The 15,962-nt window shown below is 36.2% G+C and overlaps 1 pseudogene; it reads left to right on the forward strand.

Annotated features, from left to right (window-relative positions):
* Positions 1-9,579: 9,579 nt before the first annotated feature.
* On the forward strand, positions 9,580-9,650 carry LOC118555081 (U2 spliceosomal RNA; annotated as a pseudogene).
* The last annotated feature ends 6,312 nt before the right edge of the window (positions 9,651-15,962 follow it).

Raw genomic sequence — 15,962 nt, forward strand, 5'->3', positions numbered from 1 at the left:
GAGAGGGAGAGCTCATGCATGTGAAGAGGGGTGGGGGAAGGGGCAGAGGGAGAGAGAGAGAATCTTAAGCAGGCTCCACGCTGGGTGGAGCCCGATGTGGGGCTTGATCTCAAACCCTGAGATCATGACCTGAGCCAAAATCAAGAGTCAGGTGCTCAATAGACTGAGCCAGCCAGGTGCCCCAAAACTGTAGAATTTCTTACATTCTGGATTTGGCTTATTGTATCTTTGCAGTGTGAATTAGCATACAGTATTCCTTTTCCCTTTTTTTTACCCTTAAAACTCGTACTTATATCTGTAGGCTTAATTAGATCAAGTCTTTTTTTTTTTTTTTTTTTAAGATTTTATTTATTTATTCATGAGAGAGAGAGAGGCAGAGGGAGAAGCAGGCTCCCAAGGAGCGGGGAGCCTGATGCGGGACTCGATCCCAGGACCCTGAGATCATGACCTGAGCCGAAGGCAGTCGCTTAACCATCTGAGCCACCCAGGCGCCCAGATCAAGTCCTTTTTTCAGGGATATCATATGGGGGTGCTGTGTAATTTCTGTTGCTTTACATCATGGCACATAATATCTGTCTGGTTTACATTTGGTGATATTAAAATTAATTACAGGGCTCAGGTGGTGTCAGTTCAGATCCATTCATTATAATTTTCCATTAATCATTCCCCTAATGGTTTTAGCAGACACTGTTGATTGTAACCTAGATTCATTATTTCATTAGGTATTACAAAATAGTTATTTTCTAATTCTATCATTTGTCTTGCATTTATTAGCTGTGATTCTTTTATTAAAGAAGGATTTTCCTTCACCAGCCATTTAGTGTCCTGAAATACAGTTAATACAGGAAAGGAAGAATAAATGCTTGATCCTCTAATCAATTTTCAGAGTAATGAGTTGGTGCCCTATCTTGCTTTTCTGCTGGATCTCTATGGTGGTTTAAAGTATCACAGTATTATTTCTCATTTTCATTTAGCACTTCCTTATCTTATATGATTCCTTTTCTATGACATCTCAGTCTGATTTCAAAAAGGAACATTCTCTTAAGTTTTAAATCTTCTTGAGCCCATGAGTCATGAATCTCCTAAAAATTCTTCTGCTTTGTGTAAGTCAGTAAGGAAAAGAAGCCATGCTAGCTTTTTTCAATGAGTGGAAATGTAATCTAGAACACTGGTTACAAAAGTGGTTGGAGGTCTAAAGAAATACAGAGGGGAAGATACTAGTAACAGCAAGAACTACTACCCACTTAGGCTGAAGGGCAAGAGGAAAGTGGTGGTATGCAGTGCCCGCGATATGCTGTTACCAAGGCCGCGGGAGCACCTGCAACTGACTGCTATTTCAGCGCGGCCGGAAGCCTGGAATTCACATTGCCACTTCTGCTGCAGTAGCTCAAAAGACTTCTGTCACTGTTGCAGTTGGAACCAGAGGACCTTAGCAAGATGCTGACGGCGATGATAAAGCACTCCCTTCTGCCACTGCCGCCGGACTGAATTGTCTCAGAGGAACCGCGAGCCTGCATTTACTCCGCGCGCCTGGCACTGCCAGAGGAGCTACCACGGTCCTTAAATAGGAAGAGAAATGACCTCTTTCCCTCCTGCTTCTCCGCCTAGTCACCTACAGTGCTTCGCACTGATAGAACCTAAACCAGAGGGAGCACGCTGGCAAGGGGGTCCGTGAAATATAACTTTCAGGCTTCTGTCTTCGTGCAATACACAGCAAAGCATGACGATGCAGAAATGAAGCAGACAGCAGATGGACGAATGACCACGCATGCTTCTTTTAGTAAATCCGTTCTTGCAGAGGGAGCCAACTCCTCCAAGCGTTCACTAACACATGCAGCTGCCGATTTTTTTTTTTTAAAGTCCTATGATTTTCCTTGCTTGCTATTCCATAAATAGGAAGTTTTGTGTGTGTCCATCGTGACCTTATAGTTAAGTAAGAGTTCAACTTAATTCAGAAATTACAGAGAAGACTTTAGTTTCAAATAAATGGCATAAAATTAAAAACTATATAAGTATTGACATCAGGCCAGTTTTGAGATCAAACTATCTGGGCCACCAAAAGAAACCAAAGCCATGGCCTTTAGTGGTAGTTTCAGATCTATAAAACATCATAGATAGGATCTCTAAGGAAAGCCTTCCACAACAGTGGATCTCTACTAAGAGATAGTTTGTGTCTGGATCCAGGCTGGGGCCTTTCCAGGTGATGAGTATACTCTTACTGCAGCCCATCTGTAGATATGAGGGGAAGCCAAAGAGATACCCTCGAGTTCTTCACATTGTCTGTCTCTTATATAAATATGTCAGTGAGTGGGCTTGTTTCTACTCAGTTACCTGAAACAACACCACGGATCTCCCATCTATTTCCCTTCATCTAATCAACCTTTCACCTTATAGACATTTCTCCAAATGCCTGGTAAATAGACGATACTTAGCTTTGTTTTCCAAGGCTGCTAAAATATTTCCCCATTTGTACACTTTATTTTTTTTAGCTTTTTAAACAGGAATTAAAGAGGAGAAGTTTGGGACCTGTACTTATAAAGTAACCCTGCTGAAAAATGTACCTGTCCTATGATAACTATTTCAGCGCTTGCCCTTACATACTTCATTAGTTGTAAACAGCTATAAAATTTATTTTAAAATGTTTCTATCTATATGATGTATTAGTATTTGTTTTAGAAATTTTTTTTAAAGATTTTGTTTTTATCTTTTTGACAGAGAGAGACACAGCAAGAGAGGGAACACAAGCAGGGGGAGTGGGAGAGGAAGAAGCAGGCTTCCCGCCGAGCAGGGAGCCCAATGCGGGGCTAGATCCCAGGACCCTGGGATCATGACCCCTGCCGAAGGCAGACGCTTAACGACTGAGTCACCCAGGTGCCCCTGTTTTAGAAATTTTATGTAATAAATTAAATAATACAGTAAGTTTATTTAATAAATTTTATTTATTTATTGAAAAGAATAACTTCATATGGTTAAAAATACAAAATATAAATATGGTAAATAGTTAAAAGCCTCCTTCCCATCTGTGTCCTTCAGCCATTCAGTTCCTCTCCTCGGATTCAGCTTTTGTGTATTTTTCCAAATATATTTTATGCATGATAGTATACCCATATAACCTGTTTTGCCTCTTTTTTTTTTCCGCTTAACAATACATATTGGAGATCCCTTCATATCAGTACGTAAATAAATGTTAATCCCCCCACACATAGGATAAATTCCTAGAAGTGGAATTACCAGATTAAAGGTTATACGTTTTATAATTCTGATGGTTATTGCCAAATCATCCTCCATAGGACAATTTACACTCCCATCATCAGTGTATGAGAATAGCTGTTTTCTCACAATCTCACCATCATAGTGTGATAAGCTTTTGATCTTTACCAGGTGAAAAAACTGTCATATCAGCGTAATAAAAGAAATTATTTTTATTATAAATGAAGATAAGCATTTCTGGACTTTGTATTCTGTTCCATTGATCTGTGTCTCTTCCTATACCTTGTGATGTAACTATTATTACTTTAGAATATATTTACTATCTGGTAAGACTCTCTCCCTTGTTAATCTTATCTTTAGTACTTTAAAGGCTTCAGAACCTCAAGAGGTTTTGAAACTGCAGATCTAGGCCATCTTTTTTTTATCCGTTTAACAGGAAAGGCGTTGGATGAGTCATAGTCCATGCAAGCATGGAGTCAGTATCCAATGTCCAGGCTTTTTTGCTGGATGCAGAGAAAAATCCCAGTAAACTGGTGATTTAAGATAGTGACTTTTGTAGTCACCATAATTTAAGAAAATTGGAGAATGTTAAATAAATGTTGCTGTGTAGATTTGTTCCCCATTCTGCCTCAAACTAAAGCAAGAAATGAAGGAGTTACCATTTCAGAGAGTCAGGTTGAAAAGACAGCACAGATAAAGGAAGAAAAATAGATCTAGCATTGGATCTAGAGCAAGGCACCAAGACCTTGAATCAACACTACATTTATGAAAATGGAGCCAGCAACAAGTTACCTACCTACTAGATTTTATGCCTATTTGGGTAATCTTCAGTCATCTTTCCTAGTTTGAGTAAGTGCATGATTCACCTTCAATTCTGATTAAGTTGTTACTCTGCTCTGGGAGAAAAGCAATATAGAGACACTCTTAAAATCCTTATAAAATCCTGGAGTAAACTGCCTCAGTGAAAATCCTGTTTTGTCACTTACTAGCTGTGGGACTTAAGCAAGGTACATTAGCTCTCTGTGCAGCCCCCTCCTCCTACCCCATTTTCCCGATCTGTAAAATGTAAATAATTGTAGCCCTGCTTCATCAGGGAACTAAATGAGATCATATGCTAGCACTTAGCACAGTGTGTGTCCCACGTTAGATATTAAATAGAGTTACTGTTAACTATAATGATGATCATCCTATCATTTTTTTAAAGATTTTATTTATTTTGACAGAGAGAGAAAGAGAGAGAATACAAGCAGGGGGAGCGGCAGGCAGAGAGAGAGGGAGAAGCAGGCTCCCTGCTCAGCAGGGAACCCAATGCGGGGCTCGATCCCAGGACCCTGGGATCATGACCTGAGCCGAAGGCAGACGCTTAACGACTGAGCCACCCAGGCGCCCGATCATCTTATCATTTATTTTAACAACCATATGATGAAAATTTATTTTTATTTTCACTTTACAGAAACCAAGGTTTTATGTCTTTCCCAATTTCCATAGGTAGGCTGTTTCTAGAAGGGTGAGATTTTAACCCTGTTTTGAAAACATTCCAAAAAAGCCAACTGTCTGTGGCTCTAAATCCTAAAATTATGTTTTCTAAATCTAATACTGACCAGTGTAGAGATCTTCCAACTCTTCTTGTGCCTCTTCTATTGATTACTTCTCCAGGCAAGACTGACTGACTTCACTGACCCAAAATCCTTTGTCACATTTAAAACTGACCTGTATTCCCTTCCCTCAGAACTTTATTATATATCCTCACTCTCTCTAAACAGTGGAACATAATGCCACTACTTGTAATTGTATCTTAGAATATCTAGTCAATTTTGAGGCAAAGCCCTGAGGCTTTTCACTAAGGTCTTCAGTATTTTTTTCTTTGTTCACACTCCTTAATAAAGTAATGAAAATGAAATCACCACTAGAGTTTTAACACCAAAAGGACTGTCTTATTCAGCCTTGTGTTCCTTGCTATACCCACAACAAATAAATCTTCCCCCTTTATAGATGAGGAAATTCAGCATCAAAAACGACTAATTTCTCTAAGCTCTTGTCTAAGGTGGAGTTGAGATAAGCCCTGGAAAGTGTCAGCCTTCCATTTTCTAGCCAGTAGAATACATAACTTGGCTTGTTGACCTAGAAAATGCTGGGCCACATGTAATTTAACCTTCTGAAGTAGTTCAAGAAACTTAGTATTTCAGTCCCATGTTAAGCCTAAGAAGATGACTTGGCCTCTAAGAGCTCCATGTGAAATGATAGATGTAGGAACATATAATTAAATGATCAGGTTTTTAGGTTTTATGTTTTGGGATGTTTTGCAGTTTTCCTCTCTCTCTCTTTCTCTCTTTCTGTCTCTCTCTCTCCTCTTATTCATTTGTTTATCAGTCCATTCCACCAAACTTCTGGGGAAAATATGGCTAAGACTAATTAGTCCCACCTGACTATTTCAGCATCACAGGACACCACTGGATTCTTATCTGGAAGATTTTTATAAAATCTTGGAGGAAATAGGACAGCAGGAGTCAAAAGATACAAACTCAACTCAAACTGGTCAAGTAACTGGGAACCTATTGGCTCACATAAATGAGAAGTCTACCACAGAGTAGAATAAGCACCAATTTCTGGAGTAGGTGCCACTTTTCCAGTGAGTCCAGCAAAAGTCCCAAGACTCACTCTAATTGAACCAACTTTGTTCACATACCTATCCTTGAATCACTGGCCCCAAAGAAGGGAATATACAGTTTTGCCAGGTCTTGGAGTGGGAGTTAAAGTCATGTTTCCACCCCACCCCACTCCAGGCCCAGAACTAAGTGAACACAGAGTAAAGAAGGGGTATTTTCTATAGAATAATGAAAGTGGCATTACCAGGAGAAGAGGGAAGGGATGCCAGGCCAGCAAAAACAGATGTTTACCATATGTGATCAAAAATGTGATAAAACATATTCCATTTATTTATTCAAACATTAAGAGGACAAGAAATATGAAAGCATAGTCTGTCCTCAAGGAAATCATAGCCTTTTAAAATAATCATATCAATATATTATTATGATATATTAGGTTCCATTAAATGTACACAAACAAAATAAGCTATGAAAATACATACTAAGTGTATCAGTTATATTCACAGATGCCTATGATTTTGTTATTAAATTTCACTTTAATGTCCACCAGTCCACCAGTAACATGCTAGTACACATAAGTGTAGAGAAAACCAAAACAGACACCTCACTCATAATTCTCGCTAAGGCAACCTGCCTTAATTTAGATGTGTCTATAATCTAATATGGAACAGCTGATGTAGTGTTTTTTCATGATCTGCCACTGCTTGATGCTTCTAGAAAAGAGTAAGTTGGCAGCATCCACACTGAGAATTTGTTAACTTCATACACTGCAATTTACTTTTTGACATACAATGCCACAACTACTATTAAATTTCATACTATGGCAGGTAGTTATTTATCAGATAGGGAACTGCTCTCTTTAAAAAACGTCTCTCACTTTTCCATCACTTGGATAGCAGTTTAATTGAAAATTAGTCTAGTCAGTCTGCTGTGGGCTCCTGAGAAATAATTTGTGTGAATAACTACCACCAGGAACTTCCCCAAGGAAAAACTTTCATCAGGGCTGAGAACACTTTCTGATGATTCTAATAATTACCTTTCTTTGAGTTACTGGCTCACTGGTATGGTTGTCATAAAGTGCTTTGCTGATTTTCTTTTCACGCCTCTTGCTTTTATAGATCCCACAACAGAAGGAGAAAACTGTTTGGTCAGGACATGAGTGTTTATTAAGTACTGCTTTGCATGAAGTGTTTATTGAAATGTTTATAAAACAAACCCTGAAAAATATTCTTCTAGAATGTATTAGGATATGGCCCCAATTCATGCTTCTATGTCCCTAAAGAATTTTCTGTGATATGGTTGTAATGGGTAATGATTTCAGGAAACATAACTATTGCCATGTGTCTTAAAGATATCTTAGTGAAACAAATGTTATTTAGTTTAATTGCCCCTGAAAGCAGAGCCAGAAATAAGAACCAGAGTTCCAGTAGTTTATTTAGGACGTGATCTGAAGAATCAGGAATGAGGGAGTGGTGAGAGTGAAGTAGGGAAGAGAAAAAATCAGTATAAGAGTGTCTTGTCAAGGTCACTATTGGGAGCATTGGAATCTCAGTTTTACTGGGATTGTGATACATGTATAAAATACTTCCCAGATTTCTCCAGCCAAAGGACAGGAAGCTGGGGCACTTGTCCACTGGCTCTTCCTATTCAATACTATGCTGAATAAAAGTGGGGAGAGTGGGCATCCTTGTCTTATTCCTGATCTTAGAGGAAAAACTTTCAGCCTTTCATCATGGAGTATGATGTTAGCTGTGGGTTTGTCATATATGGCCTTTATTAGGTTGAGTGATATTCCCACTAAGCCCACTTTTTTGAGAGTTTTTATCATAAATGGATGTTGAATTTTGTCAAATACTTTTTCTGCATTGATTGAATTGATCATATGATTTTACCCTTCATTTTGTTAACGTGGTAATACCACATTGGTTGATTTGCAGATGTTGAACCAACCTTGCATCCTTGGACCATATCCCACTTGATTGTGTATGATCCTTTAAATTATTATTGAATTTGGTTTGCTTTATTTTGCTGAGAAATTTTGCATCTATGTTCATCAGGGATATTGGTGTATAATTTCTTCTTGTGGCATCCTTGTCTGGCTTTGGCGTCAGGGTAATGCTGGCTTCATAAAATGAGTTTGAAAAAGGTCTCTCCTCTTCTATTTTTTTCTTCTATTTTGAGAATTATTGATATTGATATTAATTCTTTGTTGAGTGTTTGGTAGAATTCACCAGTGAAGCAATCTGGTCCTAGACTTTTGTTTATTGAGAGATTTTTGATTACTGATTCAATCTCCTTACTAGTAATCAGTCGGTTCAGATTTTCTATTTCTTCATAATTCAGTCTGGTAGGTTGTATGTTTCTAGGAATTTATCCATTTTTTCTAGGTTGTCCAATTTGTTGAAATATAATTATTCATAGTCATCTTCTATGATCCTTTGTATTTCTGTGGTATCAGTTTTAATATCTCTTCTTTCATTTCTTATCTATGAGTCCTCTTTTATTCTTGTGTTGTTGTTGTGTTTCTGGTTTGGGACAATTATAAATAAAGCTGCTACAAATATTTATGTACAGGGTTTTGCATGCACATGTGTTCAACTTATTTCAGCAAATACCTACAAGTGCAATTGTTGGATCATATAGTAAGCCTATGTTTAGCTTTGTATGAAACTGCCAAACTGTCTGCCCAAGCGCTGAACCACTTTCCATTCCCTCCAACAATGACTGAGAGTTCCTGTTGTTTCACATCCTTCCCAGCATTTGGTGTTGCCACTATTTTGGAATTGGAAGTGGTATCCCATTATTGTTTCAATTTAAAATTCACTGATCACATGTGATGATGAGTACCTTTTTGTGTGCTTATTTGTGTCTCCTCTCTTTTTTTCTTGGTTAGATTAACTAAGTTTTATTAGTTTGTTGATCTTTTCAAAGAAGCAACTTTTGGTTTCTTTGATTTCTGGTTTTTGAATTCAATGATTTCTTCTCATTTTTTTCTCATCTGCTTGCTTTCACTTAAACTGCTCTAGTTTCCTTAGGTGGAAACTTACTCGTTTTAGATCTTCTTTCTTAGTACAATTATTCAATGCCATAAATTTGCCTGTAAGCATTGCTTTTGCTGTATCCCACATATTTTGTTATTAATTTGAAATATTTTAAAAATTTCTTTTGTGACTTCTTTCATCCACTTGAAATGTGTTGTTTAATCTCCAGTTATTATGGGATTTTTATCTTTCTGTACACTGTGGTCTGAGAGCATACTTTATTTGACTTCTATTTTAAATTTGTTAAGATGTGTTTTATCATCCGGAATGTAGTTTATCTTGATGAATGTTCTGTGTGAGTTTGAGTCTGCTGTTGTTTTGTGAAGTCTTCTATACATGTCAATTTGATCTAATTGATTGATGATACTGTTTTGTTCAACTGTATTCTACTGCTTTTCTGACTGCAGGATATGTCAATTACTGAGAAAGGGGTGTTGAAGTCTTCAACTACAATAGTGGATTTGTCTATTTCTCCTTGCAGTTCTATTGGTTTTTGCCTCTTGTATTTTGATACTGTGTTGTTAGGTGCATATACATTAAAGATTTTGATATCTTCTTATAGATTTGACCCCTTTATTCATTATACAATACCGTTTATTATCTGATAATTTTTCTTTTTCTGAAGTCTGCTTTGTCTGAAAATAACTGTATCAGTTTTCATTCATTAGTGTTAAAATGGTATATCTTTCTCCTTTCCTTTACTTTTTAATCTGTCTACATATATCGCTTCTTGGCCTTTTGGCTAAGATCAAGTGTAATCTGTCTACATATTTATATCTATAATGAACTTCTTGTAGTAAACATATAATTGGGTATTTTTTAATCTGTTTTAACAATTTCTGTCTTTTAATTAGTATATTCACATTTTAAGTACTTACTGATATAGTTGGATTAATATCTGTCATATTTGTAACTCTTTTCTATTCTTTCCACTCTTGTTTTCTTGTTTTCCCTTCTTTGTCTGCCCCCTATGGTTTTAATTGAACATTTTTAATTTCATTTTTTCTCCTCTTTTAGCATATCAATTAGACTGTATTAAATTTTTTAGAGGTTACCCTAGAGTTTGCAATATACATTTACAAATAACCTAATTCTACTTTCAAGTAACACTATACTACTTCACAGATAGTGCAGCTACCTTATAACAAGGTATTTCCAACTCTTCCGTCCTATCCCTTATAACATTGCCTTCATTCATTTCACCTATCCAAATCCTATAATCACCCAAAACATTGTTGCTATCATTGCTTTGAATAAATAATAATCTATTAGATCAATTAAGAATTAGAAAGTTGTATGTCAATTATACTTCAATAATAAAAAAAGTATTAGAAAATAAAATAATTTCCTTTACCTTCATTTATTTCTTCTCAGATGTTTTTCCTTTCTTTATGTAGATGTGAGTTTTAGAACTGTATCATTTTGTTTTTCTCTGAAGAACTCTTAATAAATCTTGTAGGATAGGTGTAATGGTGAGTCCCTCAGCTTTTGTTTGTCTGGGAAAGTCTTTATTTCTCCTTCACACTTGAATGATTTCACTGGATACAATTTTTTTTATTTTGTGTTGGTAGTTTTTCTCTAAAAACTTTAAATGTATCACTTTACTCCTATTTTATTTGCATGGTCCTTGACTAGAAGTCTGTCATTCTTATATTTGTTCCTCATGGGTAAAATGTTATTTTTTCTCTGGCTTCTTTCAAGATTTTCTCTTTGTTTTTGGTTTCTGAAGTTTGAATATGATATGTATAGATGTAGTTATCTTTTGATATTAATCTTATTTGATATTCTATGAGCTTCTTGGATCTATGGTTTGGTATCATTAATTTTAAAAAATGTATAGCCATTGTCATTTCAAACATTTCTTCTATTCCTTTCTTTCCTCTCTTTGCCATATTCCAATTATATCTATGTTACCCCTTCTCTAATTGTCCCACAGTTCTTGGATATTATGTTTCTTTTTAAAAAATTATTCTTTTCTCTCTGGCTTTCAGTTTGGAATATTTCTACTGACATGTCTTCAAGGTCACGGATTCTTTCCTTGGCAGTGTCCACTCTCTTAATGAGCCTATTAAAGGCATTTTTCATTTCTTTTATAGATTTTGTTTTCTAGCATTTACTTTTGATTCTTTGTTAGAGTTTCTATCTCTTTGCTTACATTATTCATCTGTTCTAATATGTTATTTACTTTTTTCCTTTGGAGTCTTTAAAATATTAATCATAGTTATTTGAAATTCCCTACATAATAGTTCCAAAATCTGTGCCGTATCTGAGTCTGTTCCTGATATTTTCTTTTCTTTTCAAAATGTGTTTTTCCTTATTTTTTAAAACACCTGGCAGATTTTTGGTGAAAACCAGATATATTGGGTGATAGGAGCAGATAATTTGGCTTTTGGTGAGGTTTTATGATAATCTGCCTCCTAGGAGATAGGCTATATTTAATGTTTGCTGTAGCTGTAGCTGCCATAGGCTTCAGTTTCTTCTAGTTATCATGTGTTTGTTTTTTTGGTTTTTTGTTTGTTTTGTTTTGTTTTTATTCCCCCTTGTCTTTGTATTTAACTAAGTAAGGTCTTCTTAAATTGAGTCTGTGTCTTATAGGTCTCTCAGTTATAATCTACTGATACTATATTGGAATCCTGTTGATGTGATGGTAAGGTATTGTGGAGGAAACATTTTCTACAATCTTATGATGAAATCTCATTTTTCTAGTAGGCCTAGGTTCCTGGGCTTCAGTCATGCTTCTTACCTTTTTTTTTCTTCTCCTTTCCCCCTTACCAGTAATAGGAAGTTTGGAGGGAGCTGGATGTGGCCAAGTGCCCCATCTTTAGGTCAGATAAGACTCTGGTAATGTAGTTTCCCTTGAAGGGCATGCTTTTGTTATAGAGAAGCTCTGAGAATATTTCAAAATGATTACTTTTTCTCTCCCCCTGGTCTAAACACAGAAGGGAATTTTTCTCTCATCTTCAAGGCAAGAATCTGGTGAGATTGCTAGAGGTAAAACCCATGAACATGTGAGGGGTCTCTCTAACACTGGGCCCGGAGGAGTTTTTAACTCTCTAGCTAGTCCATACCCAGTCTCCAGAAATTCATCAAAATTATCATGTGAGTGTTCCTACCAGTTTATGGCTCCAGTGCATTCTGCCTCAGATAAACTGATTTCAGCTGTGATTCTCTGTATTCACCAGTCTTTCCAGATTTGGGCGTGGCAGTTTGCTCTGTAACTTCAGTTCTTTGATGGATCTAAGAGAAGTGATTGCTTTTCAGCTTGTTCAGTGTTTTTCTTCTTGTGAACATGGGAGTGACAACTTCCAAGCTCTTTACATGTCAAAGCTCAAAAAACATATTTTAACACCTTTTTTGAATTATATTTCACATATTATAAAATTCGCCTATTTCAAGTGTACAATTGAATGATTTTTAGCAACTTTACTAAGTGGTGCAACCATCAACATAAGTCAGTTTTAGAGTATATTCATCTCCCAATTGGGGAATATACTTCTGATAAATCTAACCCCCTCATAGAAATCTTCCCACATGTCCAGACCTAAATGCCTTTGCTGATTTTCTCCAAAGTTTTACTCTATCTGCTAAAATACTATCTGCTAGACCTCTCCTTTCTCCCAGTCTTGTTTAACTCTGAGATTGGATTTAGAGTTAGAAGACTCCATGTTACCACTTACTGTCTTTATCATCTTAGGCAATTTACTTCAACTTTGGAGAATTTCCTGAGGAAAGAAAGCAGAAATTATTTATGCTGATATTTGCTGCAACTAGCAAAATAGTAGGTACATAGGTGATGATCAATAAATATTTGTGAATGTATGAATCTGGAATCGCTTTCTTTATGAAATGGTGAGATTGGACAAGAGTAGGAGGTGTGTTCATGGATCTATGTATACAGTTTTGAGGGGTATAGGAATGTCCTGACACTATATGAAAAATTTTAGGGGAATAGACTTCATGAGATTTTCAAGGGATTTAAGGCCCAAAGGAGTGAAGAGCAATGGACTAGATTATATCCAGCTCAAACATTCTGTCAGTCAATATATACTGTATTTTTTGTTCCTAACTGAGGATTTTTATAACCCAGATAGGTAACTGAGAGCCTTTTGGCATTTGGCTGTGATTATTAATAAGATTTCCTCTTATACCACACACCTGAATTTGTACAAACACTGGTAAAAGGCAGATTCCACATTACTTAGGCTCGAAGATTGCAAGGTACTAGTTCCCCCAAATCTAAATCTTCGTATCTCGCCACCTCTAGCACACCATGAATAATGAAGTTGAGGGATTGAAGTGAAAAGAAATTACTAGGTCTGCAAATCAGACTCTGCTTTAACTTATCCAAATAGCTACATGTGTGGAAGAGGTAGAAATAAGAGTTTAGTTTGCCTAGCCAGACCCAAGAGCCAGGCTCTGTTTAGACCTGCTTATCACTTCAAAGCAGGAAACAGAAAGTAGAACAAAGGTTCATCCCTTGAAACACCACCATGAATTAGGTCACAACTCTTCATTTCTTAAGAGGCAAGCAGGTAATTTAGCAAAGAAGATGGTGGACAGAAGAGGCAGGTCTGATGTGGAGAGAAAGTGCTAAAAATTTCCCTCCTTCCTATCCTGGACATTGGAACTTACTTTGATTGATAGGCTGTCATTCATCACTCAAGCATGTTTTTGCCTTGAGCATAACTTGAATTTGATGAATGCTTTGTTGTTCTAACAAATGCTTTATCGTTCTTGCTGTACATAACCTTTCCTCAGGCCAACTTCTGTAGCATTTCCACATGTCCTCACTCAGCCATGAAGTCATTTCTAACACCTAGACTCTTGACAGATTGGATTTATGCTTAATCAAAAATTTTTTACTCAGTCATACCAAATACACACACACATATGTGTGCGTATATATATATATATGTATATATGTATATATACACAAAATTATATACACATGTATGTATTACTAGTAGGTAGTCAATAAATATTTATAAAATTAATGAACAAATGCATGAATGAATCATTACTGGCTTAAAGCATTTAGCTTAATGGAGTGCATAACACTTCATCATGCATCTAAGATATAGAGCAGTAGGAGCATAGGATAGGGACAGATATATTTAGGGATATAAAACATCAAGATCATAAGAAGAAATTTTCTTTGCTTGAACTCTGAAATACTAGGAACCACAATGAGGTATTATCTCTTGGATTGTGATGATAGTCTGGTAAAACAGGTAAAGCGTGATTATATTTATTTTTCAGATATTTAAAACACCTAGCCAGGTGTTTTAAAAAATAAGGAAAAACACATTTGAAACTTGGTTAAAACCAAGTTAAAGTAACAAACTTGCCCAAGGTCATAAAACCAGTAAGTGATATAGCCAAGACATGAATCCAGTGCAAATTCCAGTTTAGCACACAGCTAGCCTTCATTTTATGCAGGGCCTATTCAGACTAAATCTAGGGTTTCATCCACAGAGTTGGCCCAAGTTGGCCCACAGAAATAAAGCAAAAGAGAGGTGTTCTTTAGTTTCTGGCTGCATTGTAAGCTATCTCTGAGAACTGAGCTGAGCTATGGTCATGGCAAACAAAGACTTCTGACTCATGTATGCTAAAGAGTCCTGTAAAACACCTGGGAGTTTAGTCTCAATAAGAAAAGCACTTAGCTGCTGAACCTACAACTGCTCCTCATTTTCTTTCGACATTCTTAATTAAGATTGATTTGCTAGTAGTATATAGGGGGTGGGTTCTGAAATGAACTTACTCATAAATGGATAAATCATTAGTATTCTAGGAGAGCCTTCTACCAATGTTATGGCTGGGATAGAAGGAACAGGACACAGAACAGAGTTGGTGGGTACGCCTTCCCCAGCAAAAAATATGAGTTATTTTCCTTGATAAATCAGGATCAGAAGCCTAGGCCAATATTTATTAAACCATAGAATCACCTGGGATACTTGTTTAAAATGTAAATTCCAGACAGTTCTCCCTAAAGATTCTGACTGCATAGTTCTTTGGTGTAGATCAGAAAAATCTGTTTTTAAAAAGCACTGCAGTATGGGGATTAACATAACAATAAAAAAAATTTTAAAAAAAAGCACTGCAGTTGATACTGATGTAGGTGCTTGAGCTGCACTTGATAATAACAGGCCAGATCTATAAAGAGAGAAGTCAATGTTCATCTAAATAACAATAGATTTATAAATAGTATAGAATTACATTCAACAGAGATGATATGGATGCAGTCATATTAGTATTTGTAAAGCTCTAGATTTCAATGGGCCCACAAATCATGAAATCATGAAACAAAAGCAGGGTCAACTTTTTGCCTGGAAAATTGGGGGAGGAAACTAAGCTTTCCCTTTTGATAATAGTTCCACAACTTGACTTCCACAGTTCTGTGTAATTCAATTAATGAAATACATTTTTAGCACTTACCACATGCTGGTACCTAAATCTCTACCCTTTCATCCATCAAGCCTAGTAAAGGAAACAGATATAGATATATCTGAAATTATATGTATATAATTTCAGTATAGGGTAGATATGATCACTGAAAACCAATGTAACAGACTAAAGAAAATGCCTGAAAATTTCAACTGTCAGACTAGGTCCTTGAAGCCTACTTCAGAGATGAGCTCCCTGAAAGAAATAACACAAATTGGCATTGTTCCTGGTATCCATGTGTTCAGTAAATATTAAATGGCTAAGTAGAACTAGCTATCTAATTAACTAGATAATTTGTCACAAATAATTTTTGTGATAATTGTGGTAATTGGTTTTCAATTTTTTATTTGCAGTGTACTCTTTTTATAAACCACGGGGCCACCTACTTACAGGTATTCATAACCCCTATACACACTGCCAAAAGTGGTCTCTGAGGACTTCTTACAGGGCTTCCTAGAAGATAGTGGAAGCACACTATCAAGAAGGGAGAGAAAGGGAAAAAACAACAAAGAGAAGTAATGGAAGTACAGAATAAATTTGTAGAAATAAATCCAAATGTATTAGTAATGACATTAAATATAAATGGACTAGTTTCTGTTTCTAGCCAAGATGAAGTAAGAGAAGGAAAAGGTTTACTTTATTCACTTTAAACATTAGAATA

This window comes from Halichoerus grypus, chromosome 1 (assembly GCF_964656455.1).
Source record: "Halichoerus grypus chromosome 1, mHalGry1.hap1.1, whole genome shotgun sequence".
NCBI lineage: Eukaryota > Metazoa > Chordata > Mammalia > Carnivora > Phocidae > Halichoerus > Halichoerus grypus.